This window comes from Musa acuminata, unplaced genomic scaffold (genome assembly GCF_036884655.1).
Source record: "Musa acuminata AAA Group cultivar baxijiao unplaced genomic scaffold, Cavendish_Baxijiao_AAA HiC_scaffold_1138, whole genome shotgun sequence".
NCBI lineage: Eukaryota > Viridiplantae > Streptophyta > Magnoliopsida > Zingiberales > Musaceae > Musa > Musa acuminata.
In genome coordinates this window covers 3,292,632-3,307,582 of record NW_027021350.1, presented here as the reverse complement: position 1 = coordinate 3,307,582, position 14,951 = coordinate 3,292,632, and the positions used below count along the sequence as shown (strand labels likewise).

The following is a 14,951-nucleotide window of genomic DNA, read 5'->3' as shown; positions in this document are numbered from 1 at the left end:
ACATCATAATCCAATATAATTTATAAATTCAACAGTATATCCATCAGGTCTAGAGCTTTTACCATTGCTAAGGGATTTTAAGGTAACAACAATTTCAACCATGGAAAAAGTTTAGGAGAGAAGAGAGAGAGAGAGAGAGAGAGAGAGAGATATATATATATATATATATATATATATATATATATATATATATATATATTGTACGTATCTTCCTCCTGTATATATTTTGCGTTGTCAAAGGAATTACTCCTCCATACTGCCGAAGTAGCCTATCATGGGGTCGAAGGCGGACGGCAGTAGTAATTGCTGCGGCATCCCCTCGGAGAGGGAGCTGTGGCGCGGTGGGGCTGACTGCTAGGACGCAGGGCACGGTATGTAATCTCCGCTTTCGTTTCCTTCACAGGGGTCGGCTCCCCTCTCGCTACTACCAGTTCAAACAATGCACAAAAGACATGCATAGGATCATTAGAGCTCGATGCAGATCGAGAGTAGATAGTTCTCATAGCCGTAAACAAGCTTTAACTCACGGCATGCAGGAGCTGACCTGTGACGAGGAAGACGATGATGACGAGTGTGAGGAGGAGAGAAGCACGACTCTTGACGACTGTCCTCATCTTATCGTCTTCGATGGTGCACATATGATCGATTCAGAGTCGTGAGAGGGTTGGCTTTATAGAGAAGGAAGGAGATGCGATATTTGGGACTTGCGTCACAGCGATAACGTCATGATGGTGTCTTCTTCCCATCCAACGCCGGTGATTGCTTCCGATGTCTATTATTGTCGTGTTCTTCGTGACATGATCTACGTGGACGAGATAAGCTGAAAGAATGGGAGGATCAGAAGGAAGATGCTACCGGTGCCACACCACCATGATTGAGGTATCTCGTTGAATTAGTGGATGATACGTATTTTTGTGTTGAGGGTGTGGAAGAACGTGCATGGATGTATAAAACAGAATACTAACGAGCACATTAAGTAATATTGATTCAAGAGATAAAGCTTATAACATAATTATAAATAAATCATAATTACTATAGCTACAATTATCATGAGAAACAGGTGCTTTAATTAATAAGAACGCGGGAATTTCTAACTTGCAAAATGACCACTTATAGAGAGTCTTGTTTCATGGTTTCATACACTAAGGGAAAACCTAAATTAAACATGAGACAGCTTATAACGAATTACCCGACAAGCACATTAAAGTATCACCAAGAGATATAAATCATAATTACTATAACCACCAGACTCAAGAAATGAATGAATGATTTATCCTTTATAGTTTTTTAAAACTTTACTAAGTTCCCCTTCTTATTCAGAAAACACTTTAAACTAAGCAAAAAAATAAAAAACATATATGTCTTCTCAACGATCTTTAATCGAATATAACTTCACGAAAAAGCTAAGATAGGTTGAATATACTTACATCTCTAACAATGTAGGTCTGTAGGATAGGAGGGGATGAAAACCCACAACACTGTAAACACAAGTGGAGAACATTTTCAAAGAATAAAACACACTAGGGAAACCACTTACCTCAAATATTGTCCTACCTACCTGAAAAGCATCACAATTTCTTTGACGGAAGCCACCCTATCACAATTCAAAAGAAAAGAGGAGAGAGAGTTGTTTTGATAGGTCTTTTTGAAGAAAAAGATAGAAAAAAAAGGGGGGTTGAGCCCTATATAACGTTTTGAATTCAAAACCACTCATATGAATCTCTACCTATCACCCTTACTCAAAAATGTATATAACACTTATCTAAAGGTGGATAGTTATTGATAACATATAAGATTTTCCTAAGAGGAAATATCTCTATTTTGTTGAGGAAAATCCTCCCTCTTAACCTGTATAAATAGGGAGAGAACATGTCAATGCGAAGATAGCTTCTTCAGTAATTCTTATCTTTTATCCTCTCTTAACATCGTATCAGAGCCTTTCTTGATTTCCTCCTTGGCAATAGCAAGTCTTTTCTTCTCGCGCACCGGTTAACTATCTCAAAATCGATAGACATACTTCAAGCCCATTTCTGACTACTGTCACACATCTCCGTGAAGGTGGTCTCGAGCAGATCGCCGTGAAGGTCCACTTCTAACATCTCAAAGTGGACCAGCTTCCCTACGTGACCCGCGCTTCCCTACTAGACTCCACCTTAGCTGCATCGTCATTTAGTCGAACTACAGTGACTCAACCCGGCAGTATTCTTTACTATTGCCTTTCCTTTGTCCCTTCCTGTAGAAGTAGAACCGACACCAAGAATCCTCTTTGCCTTGATGCAGCCCTACCGGACTCGGTTCCCTACCGGATTCCACCTTAGCTGCATCGTCATCGAGTCGAACTATAGTGACTCAACTCGGCAGTATTCTTTACTATCGCCTTTCCTCTGTCCCTTCTTGTAGAAGTAGAACCGACACCAAGAATCCTCTCTACCTCGACGCAGCCCTACCGGACCCGCTTCCTTGCCAGACTCCACCTTAGCTGCATCGTCATCGAGTCGAACTATTGTGACTCAACCCGGCAGTATTCTTTACTATCGCCTTTCCTTTGTCCCTTCTTGTAGAAGTAGAACCGACACCAAGAATCCTCTCTGCCTCGACGCAGCCCTACGACCGCTTGTAGGCCAGCGTACACCGTCGCAACTCTACAATCGCTTCCCGGCCTTTCGGATCTACCTCTCCCACATTGATACATTGAACTTGGCTCTTTTTTTACTTCAGTTGACTATATGAACTCCAATTTGATACATCATTATTTCTATGACAACACTATGGAGGCATAATATATATTCTGGTATATGTGGATGACATTATTGTCACAGGCAATAATTCCATAGAAATTCAAGCATTCATCAAATAATTAGTAGATCGATTCTCGCTTAAAGATCTAGGAATCTTGAACTACTTTCTGGGCATAGAAGCGACATACACATCTTCAGGTCTTTTTTTATTACAAAAAAGTGCACAAACATGCAGGATGCAAATGCAGTTACAACTCCCCTCTCTACTAGTGGATCTCTCAAATTATCTGATGGAAGTCATGCTACGAAACCCACTCAATATCGACAAGTCATTGTCTCTTTACAGTACTTAGCTCTCACCTGTCCAGCCGTCTACTATGCAATGGTTTGTAATCAAACGAATCCTGCGATATCTTAAAGTGACCCTCAATCATGGTCTCTATTGGGCTGACATCCCATGTTCAGCCCATTGTGGGCTTTATCAGCCCATAGCCCACACTCCTTTGACCTAACCCTAGATCAATATAAGGGGGGTGTGGCGGCTGCGTTTTAGATACAAGGTGGCTGTGTTTTTTTGGGGAGAAAAACTGTAGCAACGTAGACATCCTTGTAGCAGTAAAGAGGAGAAGAAAAAGGTAGAAAAATAAGAGAAAGAAAGGGAAGAAAACAAGGACAATGCAGAGAGACTATCCTCGATCATCTAGCAGTGTTCTCATCTCTGGTTAGATCAAATATACAATATATTCTTACTGTGATTACTTGGGGAGGTTTTAGATGTTGTTGACAGTGACGCGATCCTTGTATCCCAGTTATTCTCTTGTGATTGTTGCTAGGGTTTAGGGCAAGAGAATGAGATTTGTATATTCATTATTTCGGATTATCTCTAGTTTGCCTCGTGGTTTTTACCCTTCACATTGAAGGGGTTTTTCACATATATTTTGGTATTCAATTTTATTATGGTTCCATTTAATTCCACTGCATATTATGGTCTGCTAGTATTTGTTCATATACAAAGTTTATTTCTCTTTATATCCCCATCAACTGCTATCAGAGCAGGGTTGTAGTGATTTAATTTTGTATTAGAACATAGAGGCCAATAGTGTTTCTCGCATGATTAGTTTAAATGGAAACAATTGGATGATATGGAAACTAAGAATGGAAGATCTTTTATATTGCAAAGATTTGTATGGACCTTTGTAGGGGGATAATGCAAAACCCACAACTATGACAGATGATGAGTGAAAGAGGTTAGATAAAAAAATAGTTGGGATTATTCGACAATGTCTTGATAATAGTGTCTTTCACCATGTTTCTACTGAAATTTCTGCATATTCTCTTTGGAAAAAATTGGAAAGTCTCTATAAAAGAAAAACAGCTGGCAACAAAGCTTTTTTGATCAGGAAACTTGTGAACTTAAAATATAGAGAGGGTGCTTCTATTGCTGAGTATTTGAATGAAATGCAGAGTATTACTAACAAGTTATCTTCTATAAAAATGTCTCTTGATGATGAGTTGCAAGCATTATTACTTCTCAGTTCATTACCAAAAAGTTGGGAGACACTGGTGGTTTCTCTCAGTAATTCTGCGCCAGATGGTGTTGTCACCATGAGTCAAGTAACAAGTAGTTTGTTGAATGAGGAGTTGAGGAGAAAGAATTCAGCAACATCTCAGAATGATTTACAAACACTTATCTTAGAGAATAGAGGAAGGTCAAAGTCTAGAAGTAGTTCACGTATAGGTAGGAGTAAGTCAAGATCAAGAAAAGATATTATTTGCTATAACTGTGGTGAAAAAGGACATTACAAGAATCAATGTAAGGAACCTAAGAAGAACAAGAAAAAGGGAAAAGAAGTGGAGTCTATAGAGTCAAAGAATAATACTATAGCTACAGTGCAGGGTGGTGATTATTTGATTTTGTCTCATTTTGATGATATTTTTTCTTGTGTTTGTCAGAACCTTGAGTGGGTGATTGACACAAGTGCTTCTTATCATGTTATACCACGGAGGGAGTTTTTTTGCTACAAACAGGTCTGGAAATTTTGGTGTTGTCAAGATGAGCAACTATGGCACAGCAGACATCATTGGCATGGGTGATATCCACATAAAGACCAACCTTGGTTACAAGTTGGTGCTTAAGGATGTGAGACATGTGGTTGACTTGAGGTTGAATTTAATTTCAGTTGGAAGACTTGATGATGAAGACTATGAAAGCAGATTTCACAAAGGGCAATGAAAGCTCAGTAAGGGTTCTCTTATTGTGACCAGTAGAAAGAAATGTCATACTTTGTATAGATTGCAAGCTAAAGCTTATGGTAAGTAGTTAAATGCTACAAAGAAAGACTTCAACATGGAGTTATGACATAGGCGATTGTGACATATGAGCGTGAAGGGGCTGCAAGCTCTTCCCAAAAGAAGGTATTACAAGATCTCAAAGGTATACATTTGAACTCTTGTATTGATTGTTTGGCTGGTAAACAACACAGAGTTTTATTTGCTAGTCCTGCTATGTCTAGAAAAATGTATGCATTAGACCGTGTCTATACAGATGTATGTAGTCCTTTGAGGACAAAAACTCCTGGTAGATCTGTTGATGTTTTTGGTATTAGTGGTGCACTTTATTTTATCACTTTTATAGATGATTTTTCTAGGAAAGTTTGGGCCTATGCTTTGAAGACTAAAGATCAGGTGATTAATGTCTTCAAAGAGTTTCTTGCTAGGGTTAAAAGGAGACAGAAAGGCAATTGAAATACATAAGATCATATAATGGTGGCGAGTATACAGGATTATTTAATGATTCTTGTAGGTCACTTCAAGTTGTGCTCAGAATATAGTCCGTCAAGTGATGAGGAGAAGGAGAAAATGCAAAAGGTTCCTTATGCTTTAGTAGTTGGAAGTTTAATGTATGCAATGATATGTACAAGACTAGACATCGCATATGCAGTTGGTGTTACTAGTAGATTTCTTGCAAATCCAAGCAAAGCGCACTAGGCAGCAATGAAGTGGGTTTTTAGATATCTCAGAGGGAGCTCTAAGGTTTGTTTAAACTTTGGAGGTGGACCACCTGTGTTGACAGGTTACATAGATGCAGATATAGCAAGAGATATAGATACGAGGAAGTCCACTTCAGGTTATGTACTTACTTCTGCAGGGGGAGTTGTGTTATGGCAATCCAGATTACAAAGGTGTATTGCTCTCTCCACTGTAGAAGCAGAATATATTACTGCTACAGAGGTATGCAAAGAAATATTATGGATGAAAGAATTCTTACAAGAATTGGGGCTGAAATAGAAAAATTATGTGGTGCATTGTGACAGCCAGAGTGTCATTCATTTGTGTAAAAACCCAATGTTTCATTCTAAGTCAAAGCATATAGATGTGAGATACCACTGGATTCGAAATGTATTTGAAGAGAAGCAGTTGCACCTTCAAAAAATTCACACAGATGACAATGGAGTAGATATGTTGACAAAGTCTTTACCAAAAGAAAGACAGGAGATAGGACGACAAGTGATCGGCATGTCTTTATACTGAGGAGTCATGGGACAGCCTCCCTTATGGGCTGATGGGGGAGTTGTTGGGCTGACAGCCCATGTTCAGCCTATTGTGGGCTTTATCAGCCCACAGCTCACACCTATTTGACATAACCCTAGATCAATATAAGGCAGGTGTGGTGACTGCATTTTAGATACAAGGTGATTGTGTTTTTTTGGGGAGAAAAACTACAGCAATATAGACATCCTTGCAGCAGCAAAGAGGAGAAGAAAAAGACAGAAAAATAAGAGAAATAAAGGGAAGAAAACAAGGATTGAATTAGCGATTGAACTGGCAGGCACCTATTTTTGGCCACTTTTTTTTTTTAATTTTAGGTTTATCAAGATTCATTTATTCAAGTTTAACATATTTAATTCCCTTCTAATAAAATTAAATTATTCCTCTCTTAATGGTTCAGTAAAGATATCTGCTAGTTGGTATTTTATATAAACAAAATCTAAGAATATGTCATGATTGTTTATATGATCCCTAATAAAATGACGTCTAATGTCAATATACTTGGTAAGTGAATGTTGAATAGGATTCTTTGACAAGAAAATTGCATTAATATTCTCATACATTATAGAGATATTTTTCAGGAAAAGTCCATAATCTTCTAAAGAAAAAAATTAGACCCAAAATAATTTCCTAAAAATAACTAGACCTAATTGTCTGAAATGGTGTGGTTTGCACCTCAAGTTATGTGGTATCGATGCGAACCAAATCGAACAAAAGTGAATTAATCTAAAGTTTTGTTTTTATCTTTTTAAAAGAGATATTTCATATTTTTTTTCATTATTTCTTGTTATGAGTACATATGTTTTTAACATTGCCAATATCGATCACAAGCAAGCCCGAATGAGAAAGGTGGAGGGTTGTACAAGGCCAGTGAGGGTCAGTGTTCAAAAAACATATAAAAACTCATAACTATGACCTTAAACATTTGATAATCATACTATATTATTACTTAGAATTGATGTGAGACATATTCATCATCTAAGTATCCTAAACGGAGAAGGGTGGATGGAGGCCATATGCAAGAAATCTATTGTATCAATAGAGAAGTGTTTTCTTAGTCTATTTTGGACCAGCATGAGTAAAGAGTCCAAGAAATAGGATTCGGCTAATAACACAAAATATAGAAACATTTTCAGAAATAGGTTTAGATAAGATAGATACATGGAAGAAAATTTAATATATTTAATGTATAAAATACTTAGTGAGTAGGGTAAAAAAATGTTAGAGATTGCTAATACCGAAATAATTAGAAATATTAATTGTGTAAGTGGCTTTTGAAGATAAGGCTGAAAATAATGTTGTAAAATCAAAAGATATGAGAAATAATAATATTGCTATAATATTTATTATGGGAAAAGATTTTGAATATATGTTTAAAGTTGAACGAGTTTAGTGGCAATAGAAAGGTTACAATGAAGGTGCCATCTATCCTACTTCTCACTAGGCTCACTGTTAATGAACTTCAAGAATTTGTAAGCAGATTTGACAGTAGGCTTACTTTGATTGTCAAAATACCACAACCAAATATCCTTGTTAGGATCCATATGAAGATTAATCCTAAATATTTTTTCCATCAAAGAGGGTGGGTCCAATGAAGCATATAATAACTCATAATTCCATCGGTCATCACAAAACAAGGAACTAATATGAGAATCCAAAGAATTAAATTGAAAGAATCAATAAAAATATGTTTATGTGAAATAGGCAAATAAAAAATCCATGTATCTCAAACTATATGGTTAGAAGAACCATTATTTATAAATTCAAAGAAACCCATTTTCAATTGATCCATAGCCCTTAGTATGGTGAATTGCTTATTGTCCCAAGGGAAAACCTTGCCACATTTATCATAGACCACATTAACTCATATGGTATCCTTATGATTTAGGTATTGAGCAATACAAATTGGTTTGAAGGATAACTTTAACCAAGTGAATGTCTTTAATCGCCAAGCCATCTTTTTGTTTAAGCATAATGACATGATCCAAAAAGATCATGTGTAAACCTCTAGAGCCATCAGATTTTTGCCAAAAGATATTTTCTAATACTCTGATTGATATTGTTGAGAATAGTGTTTGACATCTAGCTGACACTTAAAAGAAGAATATAGGGAAAAGCATTGAGAACTGAGTTAATGAGGATCACTTTCCCAACTTAAGAAACCTAAGGAGATTTGCTGTATGATATGATCATGAGAATTAATGGAGTTTCTTTAGGGGGCAATAAAAGTGGTAAGATATTTAAAAGAAAACATACCCTATTAGATTTGACATCGATTACAAATATCCTATCATTCGTCTCTCTAAGTATTCTTAGGAAAATAGATAGCCAATTTAAGATTATTGACTTTAAGATTGGTCAAAGATTCAGACAACTTTAGGATCTGAATAATAGAGTCACAAAATTTCTTATTCACATAAAAACATAGGAGGATGTCATCCACATAGAGAGAATATAACATAATTTATATATAGTGATCATATTCCTCTCACAAGCTTGATTTAAAAGCATGGAAAGATGTCGTGAAACAATGACAAAATGTACGGAGAAAGGGGATCCTCTTGTCTAAAATCATGTCTTCCCTTAAAGAAATTAGAGGGCTCACCATTCAGCAAGCAAGCAAAAGAAGAAGAGGAAATACAAGAATAAATCCAGCATATGGACTTATATGGAAATTTGTCTAGTTTAAGCATGGTAAAGATAATCTCTCAAGAAAGTTTATCATAAGCTTTCTTCAAATCAATTTTCATATGGATGTAATCATTCTTACTTCTAGAGCAATGCATAGAATATATAATCTCTTGAGTCATAAGAATATTATTATGAATACTATAATTGGTCATAAAAATAGAATATTTTTTAGAAATGAGTTTATTAAGAAAAAACTTAATCCGATTAGCGAAAACTTTGACTAGAATTCTATAATTCACATTACAAAGATATATCGATCGAAAGTACTTGATATTAAGAGGAGTAAGACATTTAGGGTTAAAAAAGATAAAAGTCTTAGCTCAATTATCATCAAGTTCATGATATAATTAGAAGTGGTCAACATCATAATCCAATATAATTTATAAATTCAACAGTATATCCATCAGGTCTAGAGCTTTTACCATTGCTAAGGGATTTTAAGGTAACAACAATTTCAACCATGGAAAAAGTTTAGGAGAGAGATATATATATATATATATATATATATATATATATATATATATATATATATATATATATATATATATATATATATATATATATATTGTACGTATCTGCCTCCTGTATATATTTTGCGTTGTCAAAGGAATTACTCCTCCATACTGTCGAAGCAGCCTATCATGGTGTCGAAGGTGGACGGCAGTAGTAATTGCTGCGGCATCCCCTCGTCGAGGGAGCTGGGGCGCGGTGGGGCTGACTGCTAGGGCGCACGGCGCTGTATGGAATATGCGGGTTCGCTTCCTTCACAGGGGTCGGCTCCCCTCTCGCTACTACCAGTTCAAACAATGCACAAAAGACATGCATAGGATCATTACAGCTCGATGTAGATCGAGAGTAGATAGTTCTCAGAGGCGTAAACAAGCTTTAACTCACGGCATGCAGGAGCTGACCTGTGACGAGGAAGACGACGATGACGAGTGTGAGGAGGAGAGAAGCACGACACCTGACGACTGTCCTCATCTTATCGTCTTCGGTGGTGCTCTTATGATCGATTCAGAGGCGTGAGAGGGTTGGCTTTTATAGAGAAGGAAGGGGATGTGATATTTGGGACTTGCGTCACAGCGTTAACGTCATGATGGTGTCTCTTCTTCCCATCCAACGCCGGTGATTGTTTCCGATGTCTATTATTATCGTGTTCTTCGTGACATGATCTACGACGAGATAAGCTGAAAGAATGGGAGGATCCGAAGGAAGATGCTACCGGTGCCACACCAACATGATTGAGTTATCTCGTTGAATTAGTGGATGATACGTATTTTTGTTGAGGGTGTGGAAGAACGTGCATGGATGTATAAAACAGAATACTAACGAGCACATTATGTGAGCTTTAAAAAGCACTTCTAAAAGTAAAGAAGACTTGACGGACTTATGAGCTCTTGATTCCATTGCTCCTTAACCAATGTGGAAGTAAATGATCTTATCACCACGAGACTTAAGAAATGAATGAATGATTTATCCTTTATAGTTTTTTAAAACTTTACTAAGTTTCCCTTCTTATTCAGAAAACACTTTAAACTAAGCAAAAAACTAAAAAACACTGTAAAAACTAAACCCGGTTTGCATTGCAAAGTAATGCAACGAAGACAATTGTTTTACTGTTTTTGCTGATCCATTTACCAGAAATCATCAGCCTCCTACTCTCAGAGCTGTCTCTCCAGGGATGGTTGGCTTCTGGCATAGAGCTTATAGGTTGTCTTTCAGTGGATTTCATCATGCATTGTTCTCGGAAGATCCATGAGACGCCCATAACCATGACGACGAAGACAAAAAGATCGATTAACTCAATATATTTATTAAAAAATAAATTTGTTACTTCAAAGATTTAAAGTCCAGAAAAAAGGTCAAGCCCTCTGCTCTTAGTTCTATCCAACAAAACCTATATCTATTTTTTCTTGCAAAATTAGATACATGCATACCAAGATGTATTCAGTGAATTACTCCAACAACTGCATAGCATCTCTAGTGACATTAAGTAATTAATGTTTGTGAACTGCTGCACAGAGATCTACAACTGTCTTCTACTTCAACGAAAACCTCATTTGCCAACAACCCACCTTAGGTGATACTGATCTACACCAATACCTCTTCCTCCCTGATCATTGTTATCGTTGTAAACTTCTAGTTGCTCTCATATTTTAGTACATATCTTCCATATGTCCTCATTATCTACCTCTCATGCTCCAATTATTGTTCCCGTAGGGAACCATAATACTTTTCCACATACAAGCATCTCCATAAATGCAACAACCCTCATCCTCTTCAAATTATCCAAAGGTGGCAACTACGCATCCTGGCATGCTTAATTCTCTAATCTATTATTTGACTATGATCTTTTAGGCTATGTCGATGGCTCTCTTCATTGTCCATTGGCGATGCGCAACATCCTAGGTGCGCCTAGTCTAGTACCAAATCCGAACCGCAAACTATGATTACGCTAGGATCATTTCATCCTTTAAGCAATTCAATCATCGGTCACTGGTTCCCTCGCCCCACTCATTTCTTCATGTGGCACTGCTGTCGAAGTTTGTTGCAAGTTGCAAACCACCTTGGCCAATCGTTCACGCACTCGTATGCTTAGTCTCCTATCCAGTCTCATGAAGATAAAACATGAGGGAAGTACTGTTGCTAATTATCTATACAACATAAAGATTATCATCGATAACTTGGCATTGATAGGTCATTCCCTCAGTGATGAAAAAGTTATTGTCTATATCCTTAATGGCCTAAGAAACGAGTACAATGAATTGATAATAGTAATACAGGCACGTGATTCACTAGTGTCATTCGAAAAACTCTACGATAAGCTGACTGAGTTTGAGATATATCTAAAGTGCGAGGACATACTACCAAGACCATCCATCATTGCTCAAGTCAATCAAAAATCTACGAGGAGAGGTAATTCGTATACCAAGACTGTCAACAAAGGTTTGACCAGAATGCCTTCTGACCCTATGAGCTCCAAACAAACCATCCTTCCTCCTTATCATCAACATTCCAATCACAATAACCAAGGTCGCTACTTCAATCATCAGCAATCCTGGCGCCCTCAACACACAAACCAACAAAAAGTTGTTTGCCAACTATATGATAAAGTTGGTCACTCTGCAAAAGTCTATCGATCTCGACCTAGACTTCATGCTTAATCAAATTAGCCTCAAACAAATCTCACGACTACTCTAAACACTAGTGATCATAATTGGATCGTGGACTCTTGCGCATCTCACCACATCACCTCTGATCTCCAGAACTTGTCCATCCATAACAACTATAGTGGAAATGAGGACATCATCATTGGTGATGGTAAAGGAATTCTTATTAATCATATTGGTTCCACACTGCTTAATTCACCTACCATAACTTTTACACTCGATAATATTTTGTGTGCACCTTACATTAAACGAAATCTCATTTCTGTTTCTCAATTTTACAAATAAAATAATACCTTCATTGAATTCTTTCCTAACTCTTTTCTTGTCAAGGATTTGAGCATGGGGGTATCCTTGGTCTAAGGCCAGAGTAAAGACAATGTCTATAAATGGTCGTTAGTTCCACAAATAAATCAGCCCACTGCTTACTCCTCAGTTGCAGCTCCAATTGATGTGTGGCATTGTCGTCTTGGTCATCCCTCTCTCTCGATATAAAATAAATTACTTTCTTGTTATTCTCTTCTTACTCTTACAAATAATAGCATTCTCACTTCTTGTGATGCTTATTTTAGTAATAAAAGTCATAGACTCCCTTTTGGCACTTCCTCCATATCATGTTCTACACCATTTGAAATTATCTGTATTGATGTTTGGGGCCATGCTCCTATCACTTCTTTTAACAAGTTTAGATTTTATGTTATTTTCGTAGACCATTTTACTAAGTACACATGGATATACCATCTTCGTCTTAAATTAGAAGTTTAAACAATCTTCACAAACTTTAAAAAGCTAATTGAAAACCTCTTTCAATCTACAATTAAAATAATATGCTCTGATGGTGGAGGTGAATATCAAGCCCTCACGTCCTACCTCTCAACTTGTGGCATCCAACACCTTAAGTCACCCCCACACACTCCTCAACTAGTTGGCTTTACTGAATGCAAACATCGAGATATCGTAGAAACTGGTCTTACACTTCTACATCAAGCCTCCATGCCAGCAACCTTTTGGTCTGCCATCTTTTAAACTGTTGTCTACCTTATTAATCGTCTGCTCACTCCAGTTCTCCAATACTAGTCTCCATTTGAAAAATTATTTTCCAAATCCCCAAATCTTAAAAAACTCAGAATATTTGGTTGTTTATGTTATCCATGGCTACATCCCTATGCCCCACATAAGATAGCGCCACAATCTAAACCTTGCATCTTCATAGGATATTCTTTTGAACATAATGCCTTTCGGTGCTACGAACCAAAAACTTAAAAAGTCTTTATTTCACCTCATGTTGTTTTTGTGGAGTTTGCCTTTCCATTTCAAAACCATGAGTCTCTTACTATGCAGGCCACTCTAACAAATATACATCACTAGAGTATACCATCGATCCCCTCAAACAAACCTCTTCCCACACCATCCAGTCATTTTCTTAAGGATTCACACTCCTTTGTTCTCCCGGTTCAACAACTTCCCACTCTCTCCATTCCTTCTCCTCTTCCTTCTTCACAAGCTTCTCCTACTACTGACATAATATCCTTAGAATCATAACAACCTTCTTTACCTAGTGCCATTGATGTATCTCAACCTATCCCAACCCTTGTCGATGCCTCTCCACCACTTACACCAATAACACAACCTACATTTCTTGGACATCCAATGACAACACGCTCAAAAAGTGGTATCTTTAAACCACGTCAGGTTCTCGACTTACATGCTCTCACTAAATCCGCTCTTGAGACCTGTGAACCAACCACAATTACTCAAGCCTAAAAATCTCCACATTGGCATAAAGCCATGTGTGAAGAATATGATGCTCCACTCCATAACTCGACATGGACTTTTGTACCTTTTCATCCTACACAAAACATCATTGGGTGTAAATGAGTCTTCCGAATTAAGCGAAACCTCGACGGGTCTGTTGCTTGATATAAAGCACGTTTAGTAGCCAAAGGGTTTCATCAATGACATGGAGTTGACTTCACAAAGACTTTTAGTCCTGTAGTTAAACTCACAACAATTTGGCTTATTCTAAATTTGGCCATCTCCAGAGACTAGCACATATGACAATTGGATGTTAACAATGTCTTTTTATAGGGGACTCTAATTGAAGTTGTCTTTATGCAACAACCCCCTGGCTTTGTTCATCATCAGTGTCCAAGACATGTCTGCAAATTATAAAAAACCATTTATGGACTCCGTCAAGCTCCAAGAGCTTGATATACTGAACTTGGATCGTTTCTGATATCAACTAGCTTCATCAATTCTAAGTCTGATACCTCTTTATTCCTACGATAATAACATGGAAATACAATATATCTTCTAGTATATGTAGATAATATTATTGTCATAGGCAATGATCCCTTGGGGATTCAGACATTTCTAAAGCAATTGGCTGATCGATTCTCCTTTAAAGATTTAGGACTATTAAGTTACTTTTTAGGATGGAAGCAACATTACATCCTCAGGTCTCCTCCTCTCACAGAGAAAGTATATTCAAGAATTATTATCAAAAACACATATATAGATGCAAAAGAAGTTGCTACTCCTCTCTCTACTAGTGAATCACTCAAATTATGTGATGGTAGCCCTACCACAGACTCAACTCAATACTAACAAGTACTAGGCTCCTTACAATACTTGGCTCTCACCAGTCTAGATATCTCATTTGCAGTCAATAAATTATCTCAATACATGCACCAGCCTTCTGCTATGCATTGGTCTACGGTTAAATAAATTTTGCGATATCTTAAACGGACCCTCAATCATAGTCTCTTTCTCTGCAAAACCACTCCACTTCATCTCCATGCCTTTG

General features: G+C 37.2%; 1 long non-coding RNA gene across 1 annotated transcript; it reads right to left on the bottom strand.

Annotated features, from left to right (window-relative positions):
- Positions 1-9,322: 9,322 nt before the first annotated feature.
- LOC135671231 (uncharacterized) lies at positions 9,323-10,026 on the bottom strand. The gene is made up of 2 exons (XR_010512670.1): positions 9,890-10,026; positions 9,323-9,769 (listed from the first exon to the last, which is right to left on the bottom strand). It is a non-coding gene; the product is annotated as an uncharacterized LOC135671231 (long non-coding RNA).
- Positions 10,027-14,951: the final 4,925 nt, after the last annotated feature.